This window comes from Plecotus auritus, assembly GCF_963455305.1.
Source record: "Plecotus auritus genome assembly, chromosome: 11".
NCBI lineage: Eukaryota > Metazoa > Chordata > Mammalia > Chiroptera > Vespertilionidae > Plecotus > Plecotus auritus.
In genome coordinates this window covers 20,052,120-20,076,905 of record NC_137777.1, presented here as the reverse complement: position 1 = coordinate 20,076,905, position 24,786 = coordinate 20,052,120, and the positions used below count along the sequence as shown (strand labels likewise).

The 24,786-nt window shown below is 40.6% G+C and overlaps 1 protein-coding gene across 6 annotated transcripts in view; it reads left to right on the top strand.

Moving 5' to 3' along the window:
• The window catches only part of SYBU (syntabulin), a 107,362-nt gene that overhangs the window by 9,657 nt on the left and 72,919 nt on the right, over window positions 1–24,786 (top strand). For 2 of the 6 annotated variants that reach the window (XM_080647132.1, XM_080647130.1), the window contains exon 1: window positions 23,011–23,140. The exons of the other annotated variants lie outside the window; for them this stretch is intronic. The gene's annotated coding sequence lies outside the window, so the exon portion shown is untranslated. Of the gene's footprint in view, window positions 1–23,010; window positions 23,141–24,786 lie in introns of those variants that run through there. 6 annotated transcript variants of the gene reach the window in all.

Sequence of the window (24,786 nt, the reverse complement as noted above, 5' to 3'; positions counted from 1 at the left end):
TGGAGACTCTTGCAGGTGAAAGTGGATTTAAATATAGCTGTTTTCTGATAGGCTCCAATTCCAGTTGTCATTAAGTAGATGCCAGTTAAACTCCCCGCCTCAGCAAGGCAGAAAAGGTGTGTTGCCTGCTACCTTAAGACTGCCTCTCTCCAGTAAGTCTTATACTGTTTGTATAGAATCAGGCATCTACCCCAAAGTGATGGTGGTTATTGTTCTATCCAAGTTATCTCACTCTAATAACATTGAAAGCTGTCATTCTTGTGCTGTCCCGAATTCCTCACAACGACCTGGTGCCCCAAAGTTCATTGTATTTGACATCACATTGGTGCAGTAGCAAAACAATTGCAAAAAGAATAATGCCACTGGTGTGGATGGAAACTAAGAACAATGTTTTCTGACCTTAGCTGCACATTAGAATCACATGGCGGGCCCTAGGCAACAATATTTTTTCGTTTCCTAGGTAACGGATCGGGCCTAAACGGGCAGTCAGACATCCCTCTCACAATCCAGGTCTGCTGGCTCCCAACTGCTCACCTGCCTGCCTTCCTGATTGCCCCTAACCGCTTCTGCCTGCCAGCCTGATCACCCCCTAACCACTCCCCTGCCAGCCTGATTGATGCCTAACTGATCCCCTGCCAGCCTGTTTGCCCCTAACTGCCCTCCCCTACAGGCCTGGTCACCCCTAACTGCCCTCACCTGCAGGCTTGATCACCCCCAACTGCCCTCCCTTGCAGGCCTGGACCCTCCCAACTGCCCTCCCCTACTGGCCATCTTGTGGTGGCCATCTTGTGTCCATATGGGGGCAGGATCTTTGACCACATGGGGGCAGCCATCTTGTGTGTTGGAGTGTTGGTCAATCTGCATATTACTCTTTTATTAGATAGGATAGAGGCCTGGTGCATGGGTAGGGGCCAGCTGGTTTACCCTGAAGGGTGTCCTGGATCAGGGTGGGGGTTCCCTTGGGGCATGGGGTGGCCTGGGTGAGGGGCCTGTGGTGGTTTGCGACCCAAGCGGAGGCCCTGGTATCTGGGATTTATTTATCTTCTACAATTGAAACTTTGTAGCTTGGAGCGGAGCCAAGCCTTCTGCTTGCTCAGTGGCTGCAGCCATTTCTGTTGGGATTTATTTATCTTCTATCATTGAAACTTTGTAGCCTGGAGTGGAGGCCTGGGCTGGCCAGGGCAGGTGGAAAGCTTGGCTTCCTCCATTGCCGGGGGCAACCCTAGCCTCCCTCCTGCTCTCCTGTGGCCACAGCCATCTTGGTTGGGTTAATTTATATACTCGCTCCTGATTGGCTGGTGGGCGTGGCTTGTGGGTGTAACAGAGTGATGGTTAATTTGCATATTACTCTTTTATTAGATAGGATATATATATATTATTGATTTCAGAGAGGAAGTGAAAGAGAGATAGCGATGGAAACATCAATGATGAGAGAGAATCACCAATTGGCTGCTTCCTGCATGCCCCACACTGGGGATCAAGCCCATAACCCAGGCATGTGCTCTGACCGGGAATCGAACCTTGACCTCCTGATTCATAGGTCAATGCTCAGCCACTGAGCCATGCCAGCCAGCTCTGTATATATTATTTTTAAACTATTGTAAATTATTTTCGTTTTTTGAACAACCATTGTGATTTATTGACACAGTTCTTTAAAAGGCTTCCAACTCAAATCTTAACTCATCTGTATACCGCTTGCCTCTATCCAACCGAAGACATATTTCTAGCTTTTTTTTTTCTTTTTATCTTCCTTAACAGCGAGTGGGAGGACACTCCTAGATCTTAGCCAATTTAAATGTTGACAGCAACTGGTTACTGCCAAAGCAATCCACTGAATGCCAAATGGACACTCTCTTAATTACCCAGAAAATCCCATTTCTTCTTGGGTGCCATGTCCACAACTCAATTTATTAAGAAAACATTTTAAAAGCCATTTTAATCCTCACCGGAGGGTATGTTTTTATTGATTTTTAAGAGAGATAGAAAAGGAGAGAGACAGAGAAAACAAAAAAACATGGATATGAGAAACATCGACCGGTTACCTCCTATACATGCCCCAATTGGAGACTGAACCGGAAAACGATGCATGTGCCCTGACAGGGAATCAAACCCCAACCTTTTGGTGTATAGGAGGACACTCAGCCAACTGAGACCCTGGCCAGGGCTGACTAATTTTTAATCTTACAATTCCTGGACATCAAACTATAAATCTCAATACTGAAATTACTTATGCTTTTTCTATTTCAGTTGGATTCTTGCTAATTTATACAGGTATGACAAAAGTAGGTTTACCATTGTGAGGAAGTGAAACAGAGGTTATTCTTGTATTATTATTTATTAATTATTGTATTATTTTCCATATGAACAACTATAAACCTACTTTTGCCCCATCCTCTATTTTGTGTATGAAATACTAGTATGTGCTCTGTGGTGAAATTGGAGTTAGACAAATGCTATTGTTATTAAGACCCCAGATTAGTTGCTCAACTAATTTATTAAATGCGCAGCAGCCTGCCTGGCCAGTGTGGCTCTGTGGTTGAGTATCGACCCAGGAGCCAGGAGATTCAATTCCTGGTCAGGGCACATGCCAGAGTTGTGGGCTCAATCCTCAGTAGGTGGTGTGCAGGAGGCAGCCAATCGATCATATTTCTCTCTCATCGATGTTTCTCTCTCTCCCTCTCACTTCCTCTCTCTAAAAACCAATAAAAACATATTTAAAATATAAAATAAATAAATGCACAGCACCCTTAAAATCATATTACCATTTGATATGTTCCTTCTAATAATAATAATAATAATAACTATATAAGTAGTATAAGTAGTTTACTAATGTCAGTGTTTTCCTGAGATAACTATGAATCTATCTCAGATATATGCAGAAGTGAGGTGTGGGAAGAAGTTACTTCTCAAATTCATTTTTATTTCCTTGTTTTTACGTAACTTTTTGTTTAATACTGAAAGTATGCAGGTGGATCAGGGAAAATATATAATCTAATATTAAGGAAAATGGTTTTCATTCCTATTCTTAGATTACATAGTACATTTTAGCAACCAATTTATTAGTTCATGTAGACTTCATAAATGAGTTTATCGAAAATGGTTTACACTAATACCTCCTTTAATTCGAAAGGCAGAAAGAAACATGCTCTCCTTGTTTTTATAATTAAAAGTTTATTAAGTACCCACAGCATCTTTGACACACATTAATAAATGCATAGGCCTAAATCGGCTGTACATTCTTCTAAGAAACATGAATCCAATTTATATTAAGTAAATAAATGACATGAACCCTCCCAAATTTAATTAGAGATTGTTTTATTTTCATATTTCAGAAAATAATATTCCTGAAACACAAAGTACAAAATACATGGGAACACATCGTTTGGAATTTTTGAATACTATATTCACTCAAATTATTTTAGGATAAAGTGCCATTGGCCTAATTCATGTGACCAAAGATTGATTCCCAGTGGAACTTGGAACCCACTGGAGCATCTCTATGAGAATATGTCTGATGACACCACCTGCCCTCTGCCCAATCTGCCCTCGAGCCCCACCGAAGAGCCCCTTTGAGGTTTAGGCTGAGTGTGCTCCTCAGAGGACACATCTGAGAGAATGCTCCATGTGTGCACACTCCTTCTGTCTACTGGTATGAATAATGAATATGAAGCCTATGAAATATGCACTCACATAGCCTTCCTCCCTTTTTAAGAAAAGCACTCTGCCACACCCAGGATAAGGAGAAAACCTGATAAATCTGAAATAAAATGTATCTTGAACTTCATGTGACTTTACCGTGAAGAATGGTTTTCTGCATATAAACTTGAGTTCACTCTATCAAGAAGAATTCTAATGGGAAGAAAAACCAATATTGCACATTTGAAGTCGGGATTTTCATATCTAATTACTATGCTATAAATTTCAAAGAGCAAGTAGCTTTATCTAGAAGGTTTATACATTGAGAGGTGTTGTCTCAATCTCTTCTTTGAAAACAACCTGTCTATAATTATATTATTCCCAGAATGATATAATATATGGAAGAGAGGGAGGGAGTGAGGGAGGGAAAGGAACTAAAAAAAAAAGGAAGGAATCGGGGTTGTTTAGTAAAACTGATATTCTGGCAGAGATAAGGCAAATATTCTTTAATCAGAATTTTAATTTAAAGCTATTATATTTAAACACTAGTGATAGACATGAACCACCATTTCTATCTTCATTCAGTAGTATCTACAAAACCAAAAAATAATTACACAATAGGCTCATTAAAAATAGTACAATAAGGGTCAAGAGGCATTTTGAATTTAAATGAGCTAGTATACATGAAAATGGTTTGTAAAACTAAAATATATAAGGTAATATTTAAATTGTATTTTTCTGCAATTTTCTTTTTATAAATATGAAATGTCTGATTTTCAAAACTTCATTAACATAGAATTTTACCTTCTTAGTGCTCAATTTGGATATTTTTGTTGGTATAGTGATGCATACATATTGTATTGGTAATAGCCAATTGTAGAAGCTAATTTCTACATCATGGAAGTTATTTATTAGAGTTCTGTCCATAATTCTGTTACTTTCACTAATCATTCTTTTATTTGGCTGCATTTACACTGAAAATAAATATGCCTATAAGCATTCATCACTTATTGAAGGATTAAAGTACTTTGACTGCATTAGCATGTATGGATTTCCCAATTTTTACATATGTAGCTGGGATCTAGGCTCAGTCAATAATATGTACACAGAGGCAGTTGTCATTAAAGCATAATAAATAAATATCCTTCAGCTGGAAACTATAAAACCAGTGGACATGCTTTTTCCAGTTATGAATAATAACCTCCGGCTGCCTTACATTTTCTTGGACAGAAAGAGAAGTGGGAAAAGGAAAGAATCAATCCCAAAAAACTTTTCATTGGTAGAATCTCTAACTTGCACCCCAGAAACTAAAACATGGGGTTTGAATAAAACCTCACATGATATTAAATGAGAAATGACAATAAGATGTTTTCTGCTTGAAATTCCAATACATTGATATGTTTTATATATTCATACTGTGTAAATATAATGTACTCAATGAGATTTAATAGGTGTTTATGCTAGTGCCAATACTTTCAATCTCTTAGATTAGTTGCTTCATAGACTAATTAAATAGGTCATGGAAATAAGTCTGCATGTGGATTCTAGGTCCATTTTGTAACTAAAATGTAATGTAACTGAATTAAATACACATCTTTTCTATTTTTCACAAAATACAAGTAATACAAATCAGGGGGATTCCAAGTTATAAATTATGGAGCTTGAGTGAGCAGCATAATCTTTTTCACTATGATTCTTTTGAAGCACTCTTCAGCCATTCAGTGTTGCCCTGGCTCAGTCTGAATTGCAACCATCTTGGGAACCTCTAAAATATAGTCATCTTTGCCAGCCGTGGTCTGAAAGAGCAGGATACTATTTTTCTATCGTAAATGATACCATGAAGAATATGGCTTCATTTATCTTACTGGAAAACTGTGACATCCCCCTAGAAATCACCTCTTACCCCTAGCATCCTGCCATGCATACACACGTACAAAGATAGAATCACATTGTTTGCTGGGTTGAAGTTTTAAAGAAGCATGCAAAGTAAACAACAAGAATAATGAAGTTCAGTTAATCTTTGAAGATCCTTTAATTTGGCCATAAATTCACTATTTAGCCACTTTTCTTCTGGAGTCAGAATAGGTCCACTTTTTGTTAGCTATATACCAGAGATGAACCTGTTGGTTTAAAATCAGAACTCTTGTATAAAGATATTTGTATCTTTAAGCACTAGAAACACACATGGTTCAGTGAGCCACGAAAAACTATAGAAATAATAGATTCACATCTCCCATTTCACTTTAACTTCCAGGCCTAAGCTGGAAAAGGCCTACACTATTAAAAACCTTTCTCTCCCTTCTCTCCGAAATTGAATAGTTGAATATGATTAATTTAAATGAGAATATGACTAGACTCCTCTGTTTTGCCAAAAAGTCCATTAGCCTCTTCAACTTACAAGGCTGATGGTATTCGGCCAGCTCTCATTAAGAGTTGCCCAGGAAACAGTAACACACACACAGTGAACTTGAGCCTTGAATTTGAATATCATTTCTACCAGACACTTCAATTTTGACAAGTTTCTTTAACACTTGGAGCTTCAGTTTCCTTCATTTTCAGATGTGGGTCATAATACCTACCTCAAGCAACTGTTAAGGGTTAAATGACAGAATTTTCATTAAGCCTACAATAGTGTTTACCAAGAAATGGTGGCTACTGATATTATCGATGATAAGAATAATGGTTCTTTAAGGTGTTTTTAAAAACACTTCCTTTTTTAAAAAATTTATTTTTTTAATTGTTTGAAGTATTACAAATAGTAGTACATATGTCTCCTTTTTTTTTTCCCCCATTGACCTCCCTTCGGCCTCCCCTTCCCCCCAGTACATGCCTTTACCTGCCCCCCCCCCCCCAGTGTCTTGTATCCATTAGTTATGCTTATGTGCATGCGTACAAGTCCTTCGGTTGATCTCTTACAGCCCCCGCCCCCAACCTCCCCTGCCTTCCCGCTGTAGTTTGACAGTCTGTTCAATGCTTCTTTGCCTCTGTATCTATTTTTCCCCCTATTTCTTTCCTTTAAAAAATCTTGCCTCTGCAACACTTCCTTTTTTAAAAACAAACCACCAGAGGGTAGTAGAGAACAAATAGTTTATATACATTGTTCCAGATGCTGCCTTTGTGAAATCCCCATATTCTTGCCCTCATAATACATCTGTCTGCCTTTACTGTCATTTCAAAATAAATGTATAAGCCTAAAAGCTTGGGATATGCTTTCGCTGTTCTTAAATTCTCCAAGTTTTACACATGACAAAGAATAAGCTATACTAGTTATAAGATGCTGTTAAATGAGGAGAAATATAAATCTTGCTTTGAAGAGTTTTATGTGGTTGAAAAGGTGTTAGGTACTACTGAAGCCATGAATTACTGCATCCTCCTTGTGCTACTATTGAAAGATACCAAATTGAAGGTGATGAAGTTTTGGTGTCCATCTTGCTTATTTAGGGAGTTCAGGTCATTATAAACACAATTTCAGTAAACACCCTTGAAATATATCTAAGCGATTTCAAACTGCTACATCTATTCACTCTGTTGCATGTAATGATTGTGTATGAAAGTCGACATTATCGTGATAGTATAGCAATTTCAGGTAAAAATGAGGTGGGGTATTTAAATTAAAGGGCAGGCTAAAACAGGATCATTGAGATTGAGAAGAATATTCTACGAATCTAAATCCATTTTCCCAAGGCTACAAGCTCTTAGGCAAAGCAGATGTAGATACTCATGTTAATGGGTATGTACTCTGAAACTAGAGCCCATACTATATTTGTACATATATAATTTTCAGACTTAGAATAGAGCAGTAGTTTTCAATCAGGGGCAGTTTTGTCCCCCGAGGACATTTAGCAATGTCTGGAGGTACGTTTGGTTGGACAAGACCTGGATGGGGGAACCGGGGGAAGATGCCATTGGCATTCAGGGAGTAGAGACTAGAGATGCTTTTAAACACCAAGCAATGTAAAAACAGTCCCTACATCAAAGAATGATCCAGCCCAATATGTTAATAGTACTGACGTTCAGAAACCCTGGATTAAAACCATGAACTTTCAAAGACTACGTTGTGTTGTTGAGTATTTTCCATTCCTATGCCATGCCATTAGAGAAGAGCTCTCCACTCAGAAGCACAGCAGTTGGCTTGGCGTTCATCTCCCATTTTCAAAGCAGCAGATTCTGCAGGGCTTTTATTTAAAGAATGTGCCATGTTCACTCAGCTTCTGACGGGTATTGAATGTGCATTGGAAACTAAGCAAGAAATGTACAAGCTCTCAGGAAAGAGAATTTGTAGAAAACATAAAGAAGAGCAGGTTTCTAGTTTCTCTTCCCCCAATATGGCCTTTATGGACTAAAAATTGAACAGAAGCATTTGGAAGTATTGGTACAATGCCTGCAGGACATGAGATCTTCGTTACTCATTTAGAAATGTGATGAAGTGTGAAGAAACTGCACCAGCGGGAGGAATCATTTACAATTTTAAAAACCTGAAAAAATAGTTTCATAGAGCATGTGTGTGGTTACAAATCAGTGGTATATATAGTAGAGCCTTCATGTTTAACTGTCACAAACCTACAAACTTTTCTTAACTTATTAATAGTTAAAAGAGCCCTGGCTGATTTGGCTCAGTGGATAGAGCATCAGCCTGCAGACTGAAGGGTCCCGGGTTCGATTCCGGTCAAGGGCACATGCCTGGGTGGCAGGCTCGATCCCCAGTGGGGGGTGTGCAGGAGGCAGCCGATCAATGATTCTCTCTCATCATTGATGTTTCTATCTCTCTCTCTCCCTCTCCCTTCCTCTCTGGAATCAATAAAAAAAAAAAAAAAAATTTAAATAATAGTTAAAAGAGAGCCAAAAAAGAGTGAGAAGGTAATTTATTTAGATAAATTAGCTGATATGGAGGGAAAATGGAGATTTTTACTTTGAATCTATAATTATACCTTATTTGACTATTTTAAGTACAGCTAAAAAATATTTCTAAAAGCAGTAAAGCAAATGTGTCTTAGCCATTTAAATAGTTTAACATTTTCCGTCGTGGCCTCTGGTATGCATAGAAGATCTTTGGTTAATCTCTTCCTGCCCTCTCTCCTCCCCCCTCTCCTCCCCCTTCCCTCTGAGATTCATCAGTCTATTCCATGTTTCCATGCCTGTGGTTTCCACTCCTGTGTTGAGCATCTGCCCCCTGGTGGTCAGTGCGCGTCATAGCTACCAGAAGGTCTGACAGTTGGACAGTTGGTTAGGCTTTTATATATATACTAGAGGCCTAATGCACGAAATCTGTGTAAGGAGCTCAGCCCTCACAGCCACAGTGGCTTGCCTCAGCCCTCACAGCCCTGGAGCCCCGGCTTCATCTGGGAGGTCGTCTGGAAGGATGTCCAGGAGGTTGTTCGGCTGTCCAGTCTAATTAGCATATGAGGCTTTTATTATTATAGGTAGGTGGGGGAAACATAAAAATACAGTTTCCTAATCATTCTGTTACGTAGCACCATTTACAAAATGTTTCTCCATTAACATAATATCACTGCTTCTCTGTTTTTCTATTTCTGCCCCATAGGAATCTTCTCATTCCCCCAACAGGTTCTTCCAAACCTTCCTGGAACAACCTAGTGTTCTCTCCTCTGTGTCTTTCTGCTCACAGTGTTCCCTTTGTCCGGGATGCCTGCCCCCCGCATCATCTCCACCTCAGCCTGCCAAGATGTAACTCAACATACTACCGTAGTAGCTCTCCTTCACAATGGCTTTCCCCAACAGCAAGTAGTCGCTCCCATTTCTCAACTCTGGCACTTACTCTGTCCCCTGTGGCAGCCTTTCTCAGACTGTGCTGCTTCTGATGCTGGGACTGCCAGAGTTACAATGGGAAATGCTGAGTTAAATGCAGTCAAATTGCTCTCTTTACCTCAGGATTTCTTAGGGCCCCTAATAGCTTAATCTGAGTTGAGAACTTTTAAATAGCCATTTGGTACACAGCATTGCCCAGACCTTTTTGACAATGGAATGCTTTATTTTTCTCTCTGCACATTTCACAAGATTGAGTTCCTAGCAACACTCTTTGAGAAATAATGCACATACCGTTAATCAGCACATACTCTTATGTGATTTTTTTCTCTTGATTATAGCCGTTACTAGTATATAAATCTTATATCTCTACATAAATTTTCGAAGTTTTATTTCTTGTTTCCTGCCATATACTGAATGCGATTTTTTTAAAGCCAAAAATCATCTTGGTTTGCACTGTGCAGAATTACTAATTTCCTGTTGATTTAGCTTCATATATTAAGTGATCATGCTACATGTGTATCAGCCCTGTTAATGATAATGGCAATACTAATTGGACATGATTAAGCAAATCCCTATAGTTCTTACCATTGTGCAATACTTTCAGATTTAAACTCTAATCACAGAAGCAGTAATATTATGTTAACTCTAAACTCTAAGTCCAGGGCAGCCTGCAACCTGTTCAGTACGAAATAGCACAGCAGCACTAAACAAAGCCAATAAATAACTTGGTATTTCTTTGCAGGCAAAGGGGGTAAAGTCACTAGAAAATATAAGCGGGGATTCAACACAAGACTAGAAAATGTAGTGAAATAGAGGATTTGAAGTAACAAGTGTACTAGGGCAGTGGTCGGCAAACTCATTAGTCAACAGAGCCAAATATCAACAGTACAATGATTGAAATTTCTTTTGAGAGCCAAATTTTTTTAACTTAAACTTCTTCTAACGCCACTTCTTCAAAATAGACTCGCCCAGGCCGTGGTATTTTGTGGAAGAGCCACACTCAAGGGGCCAAAGAGCCGCATGTGGCTCGCGAGCCGCAGTTTGCCAACCACGGTACTAGGGAGAAGGAAAGACAAAGATGAATAATAAAGGGCCACCAGAAATACTTTTATTGCAATCAGATGACACCAATAGGGAAAAAAAAAGCGCTTTCATAAAAATTGGTTAGGTCATATGTTAACTAACTCATTCTTTTCAAAATTATGCACTCAGCGGCCAAATTCCAAAGCCTGATTGATTCATTACTATTATACACACATGCATTGTCTAATCAAAATTAGAATACAAATGGTCCCTGAGTTAGGATAATTTAACTTAGATTTTTCCACTTTATCGTGGTATGAAAGCAATAGCAATATGCATTCAGTAGACACAGTACTTCAAGGTTTTTGGTTTTTTTTTATCTTTTCCAGACTAGTGACTATCCTATCCCATTCTATCCTTTCTTGCTCCTATCGATGTCAGTCCTTTCTCTGCCCTGCCCTGATTCTTCTTTTATTTGTAAGATGAGTGAAGGAGACAGAAGAGACTGTATTTTATGCCTCATTATACAGGGTATCCCAGAAAAATGTACACACATTTTGAATAATTATTAATTCCAGTGGGTTTAATCTGAAAAGAAAGAAACATCGAGCTATCCAGCTGTTGAAGTGTGTATACACTTTTTGGACACCCTGTATTTCTGGTGCCTACTATAATTCACTTACTATTTGCAGAAACCCCAACCATGGCATCAAGCATTGTGTTGACCCAAAAGAGTAGTAGCTGTTTTGTTTAATTCCATCTCAGAAACCAAGAGTGTATTTCAGAACCTAAATTTCCCTTAATCCAGGATGCATGTTATTCATGACTTCTTTTATATTGTAAAATATGTTAATCAACTGATGAACAAGTGTTTATTTACAATCCGATCACTATGTTTGGGGACAGGTGCTTTGGGGAGGGTAAAGAGGAAGTAAAATACTTTCTTCCTTAACCTTCAGGATTGAGAAGAAAAGACAACAGGTTACTAGAAAACAAATGGAGAGCAAGTGCTAAGTTCTGGGGCACATACACTCCAGTTCCGAAATGGGAGCTGAAAGCGGGCTGGAACAGCCAAGGAAGTATGCGAAAGGAAGGACAACTTTGCAGGTTATGAAAGCCAGGGGCATGGTTTACATTTTGTTCTAGCAGACATCAGAGAGCCCATGAAGATTTCTGAGGAAAGGGCCCACAAGGTAAGTCCTATGGTAAGATCAGACTCACATAGCCCAATCCGGAAATAGATTAGAGTTGGGGAGAGGCTGCGTAAGCAAAACCATGTCAGAGACTGTTGACTTCAGCCTAAGTTGGAAGGATGCCCATCTCTCTAGGGCAGTGGCTGTGCACTAGACCAGGAGCAGCGTTTGAGAGGAGAACAGACAGGACTTGGTGCTTGACTGGAAACAGGAAATTAAAAGATGTGGTTGAGGTAATAATAAATGACCCCAGGGTTTTGAGCACAGATAAAAATAATAATAGCTAATGTTTTTGAGTATTTATTCTGTGCATGTCAGTGTTTGTGTGCTTTGTGTGAATTTTTCTGAGTTTCATGATGCCTTTATTGATGTAATTACTAATATTTTCCCACTTAATAAAAGAGGAAACAAATTTATAGAGGAAATGTATCTGTCCAAAGTCACAGTTGAGTAGAAATTTTAACCCAGGAAGTCTAGATCCAAATCCCATGCACTGAGCTTCTATGCTATTCTCTGTCTCACGTCTTAAAGAAATGAGGTTGACATAGAGACATTTGGGATGAGTTGCTAAAATGGCGAGAAGAAGAAATAATGACTTATTTTTTGAAATAAAGTTTGGGTTTGGGACAACAGTATTTGCAAGTAGACAAGTTCAGATGAGATCTGGGAGATGAAAGACCTCAACTTGGACAAGATGGAGACCTAAATTTAACAGTAAGCATCACAGAGAAATTAAAGGTTCTCAAGAGAAGAGAACACAGCAAAGGTATCAAAGATCGCAATTTTTCAATAGCTATTACTTCTTGGGGGTAATGAATTGGATAACCATGCATATTGGTATTTCATGATCTACGACCCCAGACCGGTGCTCCACAAACATCTTCAACCACACACCTCTATTATAACACAGTTTTTGAGCATACATCCTTAGTCTCTGTAACTTATTCTCTGCTGTTTTCACTCAATAATGTAGCTAATAAAGAATTCATACTGGGGAAAGAGGCAGCGCTGGCATTTCTGATTTGCTTCTCTCTTTGCACTATGAGCATGAACTTCAATCTGTACTTCTTTTGCAGGGCACTTTTTGAAGCCATTTCCTTACTTCGTTGAATTTAAACTCTTCTGTATTGTCCAGGCACATGTAAATTGCACTCTTTTACAACACACTGTACTCAAAAGGACACCACTATCTAAGCCTGCGAATGGCTCTCTCATTCTCACTGCATTTATAAAGGTGGCACCAGACATCCGATTTAAGAGCTACGTTATGGCACTGGTTTCATCCCGTATATGAAATACCATATTGTTAATTTATAGATTGCGACTCTCAGCATTTCCTTTCCACTCCCAACAATTCTTTAGTTGTTCTCCACCCGAAAAGGGGAACTTCTCTGCACCTTAGAGACCACTGACTTAATCTTCACATTCTCAAGAGTCAGAAGGTGCTTCCTCAATGCTCATATTCCAGCATTTGCTAAGTAGAGACGTCTGAGATCACTGTGTGTATACACTGTATGGTGTACATGCTTCTGTTTTCCTTTTTTCCTTTTAATCACTGTAGCTTCAGCCCTCTCCTGTTTCATCTTATAGTTCTTGGGCTGTGATATCGAGAATTTCACAGTCTTTCCAGAGTCAGCCACTATAAGTTAGTACATGGACAGATCCATGTTCACGCTCTGTGTCCAGAGTTTCCTTCAGAAATACCCAGAAATTCATGTCTTTTCCAGCTCCACTCACTGTGGAATGAGTAGTTCCCCTTTATTTGTCGAAAGTAAAAGTAGTCTCAGTGTCCATAAACGTCTGCTTAGTGAGAAATAATTTGGAGATTAGAGTCAAATGGTAATGTCAGAAATATTTATTAATTCTTGTCAAATGAGCAGAAAAAAAATAATGTCTTATTTATGTTTATTTAGGCTATTGCATTTAAATTATTTTTAATTCCTATCCTTTCTAGTTAATCACTTGTTTTGTTTTGTGTGTGTTTTTGAGCCTTAAATTAAAAGTTTTCCTATGGCTAGGCAGCTGGTAATCATACAAATAGTTACGCAGGCTGGCGGCACTGCACTTGGAAATAAATTCTCATTTGAGCCATAGAAAATAACTCATAGCATTGAAAAATGGTGATTGTGAGTATTCAGAAAACTGGGAACCCTAATTGGATTATTTGAGATAAGACATGATACAGACATAGTCCAGAAAGTTTATGATATACTCATCTTTCCAATAAATAAAAATAATTAAATGGATGTTAAAATAACGTAATTTTTACCATATACTGATGGGAGCCTTTTATTATGACTGTAAATGGGGAAAAATTAAAGAATTTATAAATAACTGTGGAACAACTTTCTTCCTTGACTAATAGGAAAAAGGGCTTTTACTTTTTGGTTTGTAAACAAAAATATGGTTCTGGTTTTATTTTAAATTTGACATTAATTTGGAGGGATGTCTTTCCATATATTTTTTATTGAAATAAATGAAACCAAATGGATACTGCCAGAAGATGACTCAGAATTAGGTATATTTTAGAGCATTTCATCACAGCTGTCTAGCTAATTGGCTTTTTGGCTGCTGGATTCATAAACACACCGTTTGATATTGAAGTAAAATTAATTTTTCTGTCCTTTTCCATGCAGCATTTATATTTTCACATTTCAAATGAAGTTAGGATCCTATCAATATAATTTTTTTTAAAAACCCGGTTTGCTGAACAGTTTTACAAAAACACCCACCTCTCTTTTCTAAAACTAACTAATAATAGTAAATACATATTTTTCCCTTCTCATACTAACAGTTCACTAGATTGCACCTACTTAGAGGGAAATGAGTTGCGGTTATTAAATTTGTTGTTCTCTTTGTACAAAAGAAAAAGAAAAGACAAATTGGGCCACTGTGGACTCAGTGACAGAGTGGGCTCCTCCTTTAAAAAGGACAATGTAAACAAACACGTAGGCAGTGAAATGCAACAAAGGGCTATCAGCCTTGAAACGTTCCTACCAGGACACACGGGAGAATTCAACTTGGAAATCATAATCAGAAGTGGAGGTGCCGGGGAAACAGGAGGCGGCAGATTTGCCAAGCTGATGCGATTGCCTACACAATGGCCACACTGGAAATTCCCTTGGCTACTTTTCTCTCCTTGCTCAAGTAGATGTTCACCGGCAGTAGGCTTGGGGCAAGACTACTTTTCTGACAGTAAATATAAGGCTCACCCACATCACTGGAAAAGCCGTCAGACTTGATCTATGATCACTGTTTAGCAAGCTCAGGACTTTTCCATCCTTATTAATGGGTCTGACCGCAAAACGATGTATACATTCTGTGTGGGTAAGATAGCTTGGCCAAACGTTAAGTTATTGAGTTCAATAGAGGCCGGGCAGGCAAATGCAGAAGGTTTGAAGGATATAATTCTTAATCTAGTCTCAGAGCTTAGAGCGATGTAAATGGCAAGCATACTGGTTTAATGGGTAACAGCATTTGATCACTCTAATCTCCAAGTGAAGAAAGAAGTGTCTGACTTGCTCAAGCAGGAAATGCTCTTCTTATTTCAATACCTTGTCTTAATCACCATTTAGAAAAAGCTAGCAGCTATGGACACATTTAAAACACTGGCTTTGTTGACTTTTTTTTTACCACACTTCTCCTTAGAACTTATATCAAAGCCTCTTTTTTGTGTGAATTAAAAACCTTAGCAGAGTTTGTGGAAGATCATTTAACAACACCGAGGAAAGCAGATGGAACACACTGGTTATAGCATAAAAACAGGACAGGTCAAGCCTTCCTTCATTTATTTCCTCTGTTAGTGCCTCACTGTAAAAAGCATGGTCAATGGGTGGCCCAGTTGGTTGGAGTCTTGTCCCGTACACCAGTGGTTGGCAAACTGCAGCTCGCGAGCCACATGCGGCTCTTTGGCCCCTTGAGTGTGGCTCTTCCACAAATACCACATGCGGGCACCCATGTATAGTGCTACTGAAACTTCGTGGCCCATGCGCAGAAGTCGGTTTTCGGTCTCAAAAGAAATTTCCATCGTTGTACTGTTGATATTTGGCTCTGTTGACTAATGAGTTTGCCGACCACTGCCGTACACGAAAAGATTGCGGGAGGCAACCAATCAATCTCTCTCTGTCTCTCTCTGTCTCTTTCTCTCTCTCCCTCCCTCTCTCCCTTCCTTCTTCATCCCTCCCTCCCTCCATCTCCCTCTTTTCTCTAAATCAATGAACATATCCCCAGGTGAGGATTATTTAAAAATAATAATAAAAAAGCATGGTCAGTGGGAAAATCACAAGTTCAGGCCTACAAATGAGGATGTTAACTAGCTGAAAATTTCTCCTACACCTTGCACTCATCATTGAGGTATTAGAGCTACTCTCCAAATGGCCTTGTCTGCCTGAAGGACAGTGTGGTTGGCTCTTTGCCACATCACTTCTAAAATGGTGCTGCTGTACCCTCAAGAGGATCAAGACAGGGAGCTAGTATGCTGACTCCGTGGTTTACTGAGAAACCCAAAGGCAGCGTCTTTCAGTAGGATCAAGCTAAATGGGGGATGGCATTGTGATTAAACATTTTAGGGAAAGAGTCCTCCTTTATACTATTACAATTCAGAACTGAGGGTATCCCATGTGGAAGGGACTCCATAAGGAAGATGCATCTGGTGAGGTTAACATTTTGGGATATAAATATATGGCCAACAAATAAGCAAGCCTTAAGAGAACTTTAAATGTTCCTTAATCCCTGAGGAAGGGCTGCTACCCAGTTGGCTGAAGAATGGGATCACTCACAGGTTTCAGATTCAAAAGCCTCACACAGCTCTCTAGGCAAGAAGTTTGGCAGAAACGCTGGAAAGCTACACAGAAAAATTCTCCAATACTTATCATATGATTTGTATTCTGCAGTCATTTCCAGTTTCAGTGGCAACGGTGGGAAGGAAAGGGGGGACTCAGGTTGCAGGAATTGAGTGCTTCAGAAGGGCTTGGCTATCTGACGAACATTTTTATGAAAGGCCCAAGGCCAGGAATGCACAACGGCAGACCTTTTTATAGTAAAACTCATCAGAACAGACACATTACCTTCTGGCCAAAGACCACCAGAAAACTCCGTTTTGAAGGAGAGCCATATTCCTTCTGATAAAAAATAAACAGAATTTTCTGCTTGAACCCCCTCTCTCAGTCACCATTGTTTCTGGCTATATTTGTCAATTATGGAGAAGTGACTATTCTGTAGCAACGTGTAAAAATAGAGCTATTATGGCAAAATAACATGATGAAGTGAGTACATTTCCGACCATCAAGGGGTTGTTGTGTGTCTGCTTAGTTTTTAATGTTTATAGGAACAGCAGTGCTCTGTGGAAAAGGCATTTAAGGGATTCAGCCAACAGGGAAAAGACTTGCTTAATTTTCGCTCTACTGCATTTCTTAATTATAAAGAAAAAATGCAGCATTTATTCTGTATTAATAAATAGGTTTCTTTTGTCATGTTTATTTCTGTGTTTTTATTCTTGGTTTATCTTAAAATGGAGTTTAAAGATTGAAATTGAAGTATTAATATTAAATGAGCCGTCATTACCCTGTAAGTGTTAAAAATGATCATGTTTTATTTTATTATTTTAAACTTGCCCCAAAAGAGTGCTCATGGCTTAATATTTAGTTGGAGTTCATCATTCCAACCTTCTGATAATTGGCCATATAACAGGCCAAACACTGCTTAGGGCATCGTGCGAAGGCACAACGTAAAATTTGTTTTTAAATTAATTTCTTTATTGATTAAGGTATCACATATTTGTCCTCATCCCCCCATTCCCATCTCAAACCCCTCCCCACACATGCCCCCACCCCCCTGTTGTCCGTGACAACGTAAAATTTTTAACAATCACACCTTTCCTACTACAAAGGCAAATTACTTAAGATTTCTTCCAGTATTTGCCAGAATTCTTGGTGCATAGCAAGGAAAAATTGATTAATATTTGTTGAATAAATAAAGTCACTTATTTATAAAAAGCCTGAAATTCACAGGATAAAATTTGCATCTGTAAAAGGATAGCTCTGTAAGGCAGTTCTTAGGTGAGCATTACAGAAACTGCCTCATTATTACTTGCATCAGCTCCACTGTATTTAGGAATGAATAATCTTCATATTTTAAAACAATGTTTCAGATATCCATTAATGCATAATTAAAAGCCAAAAACGAAAAACAGGAGATTCTTAATTCTGTATTTATTCCCCATTTGCAACATTTCACAATCCTTTACTAGAGAGGTATTTCTGAAGTTAGAACTGTAGAGAACTACTAACAGTGTTGGCAGGAAAAAAAAATGAGTAATTGATATGCAAAAATTACAAGTGTTTACTATGGGAAACATAGCACATTGGTTTTAACGAAGCCACAGTTCTATACTTAGATCTCAAGCATTAGGACATTGGCTGCTCTCAAGGGTATTTAAAAAGATTTTGTAGTGTGGGGGTCGTAATGTTCTCTTTCCCAAGTAGCTATTCATTATAAATCATAAGTTTTGAAATAGTTCTACCTAAATCGTAGATAAGGTAGGAACTATCTGAATTTGACTTAGCCATATGACTTATACATATGCTTTACCTCGCTTGTCTGCAGTGGTTCAATAGGTAAAGAGAAAGAGAGAATTTGGAAGCAGTGTCTGTCAGACCTCAGAGCACCCGCCCATTATTCCATACCCTCTGAATATTGATTATGTTCATTGATATTATGTGAGGTGTATCCTTAAACTTCGAGTGTGTTCTAAAAGTTTGAATAAAGGCACTATTAACATTAGGGTTTGTTGTGAAGACCTTGTTACAAACCAAGAGACTGTCCGAAGAATAATACACTAATGAACCAATAGGTGGCAGTATAACAATGTTCTTGAAATTTTAAATAATGTTGCTAATTAGCAAAATTTTATTGAGGTACCAGGTGCTGTGCGTGATGCTGCGCAGGTAATCGAAACTCTAAGGCAAAATGCCTTTCTTCCAGAAGGTTATGTCAGACCAGTAAAGATTCTCTCTACATCAGTCTATTGTGGAACTATCTGAGGTCCACTTTGTAAAGTATGTGATTATCACACCACCGTGCTGTACACCTGGAAGTAATACAAAGTAATAGTGAATATAAACTGTAATTGAAAAATAAAATGTAAAAAAAAAAAGAAATTGTGGACCAGTATGTAGGGCAGCAGAAGTCTCTCAAAGTAGAAAGAAGATCTGGGGGTGGGGGAAGGAGAGGAAGGAAGGGGAAGAAAGGGGAGAGATAAAGAGAAAGGAGCTCTGGAGGGGCCAAAATTATAATAGGGCCTATTTATCCTTCGAAAATCATCTCACAATTCACCCCTGAAAGCCTCCGATCCCAGACTAATTCAGAAATTATCAAGCTCCCAGAACATTCGTCTGTCATGGCAATAACATAGTATGTAATGATGCTCATGTCCATGCCTCTGTTAGACTGAGACACTTGAGGACAGGAAACACTGTTCAACTTTGAATTCTCTGGAACCAGAGCCTGATCCAGGGCCTGGCTCAGAGTAGGAACAAAATAAACATGGATGAATGAATGAATGAATGGTAGGTATCAGGACATTTATCAGGACTTTTACCTTTTTAATCTACCTTTGGGAAGAAAGTCCTGACAATGTATTTTCTAATAAGAAATACAGTTTCTTTATATCTCATAAGTCACCTGAAAAAAAAAAACACCTTACAATTTACATTTAATAAAAGTTAAAAAATTAAAATCTTTAGGAAGAGGAGAATGTGAAACCGCAAGTAGGGGGCAGCAATGCTGGTGATCCTGAGGGAGAAAGGACATACGTTAAATTCTAACCATGTGTCAGACATAATTGGTAGGCTATGCGTGTATTTTTATCAAATCCTTACAACTGGTGCAAACTTAGCTCCCTCCCTCCCTCCCTCCCTTCCTTTTTTCCTTCCTTCCTTCCTTCCTTCCTCCCTCCCTCCCTCCCTCTCTCCCTCCCTCCCTCCCTTCCTTCCTTCCTCCCTCCCTCCCTTCCTTCCTTCCTTCCTTCCTTCTTCCCTCCCTTCCTTCCTCCCTCCCTTCCTTCCTTCCTTCCTTCCTTCCTTCCTTCTTCCCTCTCTTCCTTCCTCCCTCCCTTCCTTCCTCCCTCCCTTCCTTCCTTCCTTCCTTCCTTCCTCCCTCCCTCCCTTCCTTCCTTCCTTCCTTCCTTCCTTCCTTCCTTCTTCCCTCCCTTCCTTCCTCCCTTCCTTCCTTCCTTCCTTCCTTCCTTCCTCCCTTCCTTCTTCCCTCCCTTCCTTCCTTCCTTCCTTCCTTCCTTCCTTCTTCCCTCCCTTCCTTCCTCCCTCCCTCCCTTCCTCCCTCCCTCCCTCCCTCCCTCCCTCCCTTCCTTCCTTCCTTCCTTCCTTCCTTCTTCCCTCCCTTCCTTCCTCCCTCCCTTCCTCCCTCCCTTCCTTCCTTCCTTCCTTCCTTCCTTCCTCCCTTCCTCCCTCCCTCCCTTCCTTCCTTCCTTCCTTCCTTCCTTCCTTCCTTCCTTCCTTCCTTCTTCCCTCCCTTCCTTCCTCCCTCCCTTCCTTCCTTCCTTCCTTCCTTCCTTCCTTCCTTCCTCCCTCCCTCCCTCCCTCCCTTCCTTCCTCCCTCCCTTCCTTCCTTCCTTCCTTCCTCCCTCCCTTCCTTCCTCCCTCCCTCCCTTCCTTCCTCCCTCCCTCCCTCCCTCCCTCCCTCCCTCCTTCCTTCTTCCCTCCCTCCCTTCCTTCCTTCCTCCTTCCCTCCCTCCCTCCCTCCCTCCCTTCCTTCCTTCCTTCCTTCCTTCCTTCCTTCCTTCCTTCCTTCCCTCCTTCCTTCTTCCCTCCCTCCCTTCCTTCCTCCCTTCCTTCCTCCCTTCCTTCCTTCCTTCCTTCCTTCCTTCCTTCCTTCCTTCCTTCCTCCCTCCCTCCCTTCCTTCTACATGCAAGTATCACATGCTGGGTCCTAGAGGGGTTAAGTATCTTCCCACAGTCAGAAAGAGGTAAAGAGGGACTCACCATGCCTCTGGCACTTGAGAATCCATGTTCTTCATTAAACTACTTTTTTTTTTTTCATCACAGATCTCTTTGCAGACTTTTGAATCAGCATTGCATAATGCAAGCCAGTAGCTGGGCTTCTAATAGAAAGGGGCAGAGTTGTATTTCCTACCAGCTTCTGAGTTGAGGTCATTTCTCCAGCCTTGGATTTGCTAATTCACCATATTACCGGTAGCTTTTCTTGAAACTTTTGGCTGGTACAGTTGCCACCAGGGCCAGGGACCTGGGAAGCTGTCCTTGAGCTTCGAGTTTCTTTTCAGTAGCCCCAGCAGTCTGTCTGCAGTGCTAAGGACTGAGTGGCTCGTACCCAAGATTAGTGCCCACTCCGAGAACAGAGGTGGTAACTCTGGGAAAACGATGGGCATGGGAGCCTACCACAGCCACCCAGAAATAGCCAGGTGCGATGGGGTCAGGAGGCCCCAAATGCCATCCAGTGTCACTTAGAATTTTATTCTCACTTTAACAGTGCTGCACTGAAAGATAAGCCTGAAAGCACGTACACAGAAATGCTAACGGAAGGACTAGGATCATTGATGTTAGGGTGAGGAAATGATGAGTAATATTTTTTCCCAAAATTTTGATGATGCAGTTATAGTACCTTTAAAAAGATATTGTTAAAGTTACCTTTTTTTAAAAAGTGCTTCTCCCCCCCAACCCCCCCACCCTTTTTGATTAACCAGCATTTTATAAATAGCTAGAGAGGACACATGAACAGACAAAACAACAAAGGCCAGATTCCCAAATTCTGGGTTTATTTTCCTATGGACTTTTCTGCTCCCGATTGGAGAAGAGCTACAACTACATAGCAAGTGCTGTATTTACGAAGTCAGGAGATTTCAGGTGATGAAGGAAAAGGATTCACAAGAATGCCTAGGAGGTAGAAATAAAGTAGCAATCAGAACTTCATTTTCACAGATGCAGATGTCAGTCCTCCACCCCCACCCCCACCCCCCACCATGCCTGTCCAGCCAGTGCACGTGCCCAAGGTTTCCCCAGGGTTCCCGTGGCTGTCTTATGGCAGTTGGCCTCTGCTCAGCGCCCCATTTTGCAATACTTGCTACTCCCGTCCTTCGAACAGACAATCTCAAAATCCTCCTCTTTCTCCCTCCCCATCTTTTTGCAGAAATAAAAGCAGAATTATTTTATTTTTTAGAAATTCCAAAGCATGTTCACCAGAAAGTTGAAGGGAAAACAGGTACACAATCGTGGAAATAAATGATAGGAGGGAGAACAGATTCCTTTCCTTTAATGTAATTAAAATCTAGTCACAGAGCTGCTTTCTGGGAACCCAGGTCATGAATTCCTTGTCTAGGCCTCGGCTGCTGTGGTTGCTGAATGAATCCCTCAGAGCCTCTGACCTGGACCACTTGCTCTGCCCCCGCAACATCCGAGAAGAGTTCGGCCCTCATTCCTCGTCTTCTCTCTAGGGAGCTATGTGCTGTGTTCAGGCAGCTTTCAACTGCCCTGTCCTTCTCATACTTTCTGATCTCAGTCTCTTGGGAAAGGAAGGTGCTTTTCTCTCAGGCTCAGAATTCAGCGTCCAGACTTGGGCCTTCCTATGTCTACTTACAGGCAACATCCTTTGCCCTTTCTGTGAGTCTGTAAGACCCACACATCGGCCTGTCTTGTCCGGTCCATGGAAGCATCTCATTAGGTAAATGTCAAGACTATTTCTCCTATCTGGATGGCAACCTTTACATCAGACTTTCCAGAGCATCTTCATTTCAGTCATTCTAATCTGCTATCTCAATAAGTCAATTACTTATCCAGCCACGTGTCCCCAATTTGTTCAATCACCATACTTATGTCTTTGGCTAGTCTCTTTCTCTAGTCTCACAAATGGGCCAAAGGTCACAAACAGCAGACGGCATTCTGAGAGGATACCTCACGTCAGCTCCCCCATCAGGCGCAGAAGACGGTATCCTTACCAGTCTTTAAAGTCCCCAACCCCCAACCTCTGCCTCCTCACGTGGACTTGCCCTTAATGCCTGTGACTAAAAACTCACTTGCAGAATAGAGATAAAATTGACACACTCCAAACCCGATGGATGTTCTAGCCGACCTTGCCTCAGGTTACCCACTCCCCCTCTGGGCCCCTGGTCAGGGAGTGATTTTGCAGAATTCTACTCATTATAGTTTTCCAACATCAAAATCTTTAACCATTTAGAAACAATAACACACATACAATAAGAGAAGGGTTGATCATTCACACAGGCTCCTATGTGGGAAAATGGGCTCTCTCCCTGGTTAGGAAAAACATGGGTCTGCACCCTACAAAAAAAAAATAAAAATCCCAGGATGCCCAGAATGCAGTTTCTTTCTTCGTGACGTGTTGCAGAGCACGTCAGCTGCTCCTTGTTGCTGTGCAGATCACCCAGCACCGGGTCACGCAGACAGAAGGCAGCGCTTGCTTGCACAGCTGATAGGATTAGGAGGTGGTGCGGTGTCAGCCCGGACTGAGTCCCAGAAAGCCCCCAGCATACTGAGGTGAGCTGAGGAAGAGCGGCCGGGGGGACCACGAGGTGTCTTGCTTGTACGGTGCAGACATCTTCTCTTGGGCAGTGTGTTTGTATTGTCTTTTCTGTGAAGTTTGCAGTCTGGTTGGGAGCGGGGGTTCCTAGCCATAGAAACCTGTCCTTTATCACTTATCTGGTTTCAGGGGGTGGCCACATACACCTCACAGGATTCTTGTGAGCCTCAAATAAGATTATATATGTGAAAGAGCTCTAAAAAATATACAAAGTTGTGGGCAGAGGAAAGGTATGGGCCATTTAATCACAAATTTCACATAAACAAAGAATCAAATAATTCATACTAGATTTGGAGGCATAATTACATGGACACATTTCTTTTCCCCCAATCTGCAATGCCCTCTGCCTCCCCAGGCCTGGACAGGAATGCTGTCTATAATCTTAAAGGGTTGGTTCTAGCCTTCTAAAGCAGCTGATATTTTCTAAAAACCAGCATGACATTCATTTCTAAAGGAAAAAGCCACAAAATTACAAAACCAGACCATAAAATAAGTACGTAAGTAGAAACTGGAAATGATGCATGGGGCTATTTTAAAGCAGATGAAAGATGAATATAATATACTGTATTAGATTATATCTCTTTGATGGTGTAATCCAAACGTTGTAAGACATTTCTCTTTATGACACGGGAAACAAATGAAATTAAAGGCAACATAGATGCTATCATTTGTAAAACTTGCCTTTTAGAACAGTGGAAAAACAGGCTCCGGCTCCAAAAGTACAGAGCTAGGAGGCATTTGAGCACTAACTCATCAGCCTTTCCCTCCGCAGGGTTGCTATGGTGACGAGAGGGAGACTCTCACCGCCCAGCCTCTCACTGCCTGCACTTCGGCAGTAAAAGCTTTCACTGAACACATGTTGGATTTTTTTAGGCAACCACCTCATCATCAAGTACAAAGACATAATGGAGGCAGCTCTTTCCCTGCGTCATTTTCAGAACAGAAGTTGTATCTATGTTCTTTCTGCTGTACTGACGGGCCCCTTCTGGGGTTATAGATTTCACTCATTCATTTGGCTGGTATATACTGAGTGCCTACTGTGTGACAGGACCTGTACTAGGCACAGCGTACAATCCCTGGTGAAGACAAAAAAATAGGGAATTCTGATGCAAGAGCATAACAGCTCCCCTGGGGGTAAAATAAATACAGGTGTCCTAGTATGTAAGGGGGGAATCTGACCCTTCTTGGGGGATCAGGGGAGGTTTCCTGGGAGAAGCTGTCTCTGAAATGCAACTTCATGTCTCTTTAGGAGTTGAGGAGGATCTGTGGGTGGGGTGCAAGAGTTGCTCTACAAAGGGACCAGCATATACAATAGTCTACAGAAAAAGAGAGCGTATACCTCCAGAAAATTGAACATTCCACAGTTTTTTTTGCAGGAGTGTAATCCATTTGTGGAGGGAGGAAGTAGTGAAGGAGGGGAGGAAGGGGGAAGGATACCTGGTAGGAGAGAAAGGAGTGGCAAGAAATGAGACTGAGGAGGTAAACAGGCTAGATCATGAAAGGCCTTTGTGCCACATTAAGGAGCTTGAATGTCCCTTGGAGGACATCTGGGAGATCATTAGCAGGTTTTAATGAAGAAGCATGTCTTAATTTGGCCTTGCAG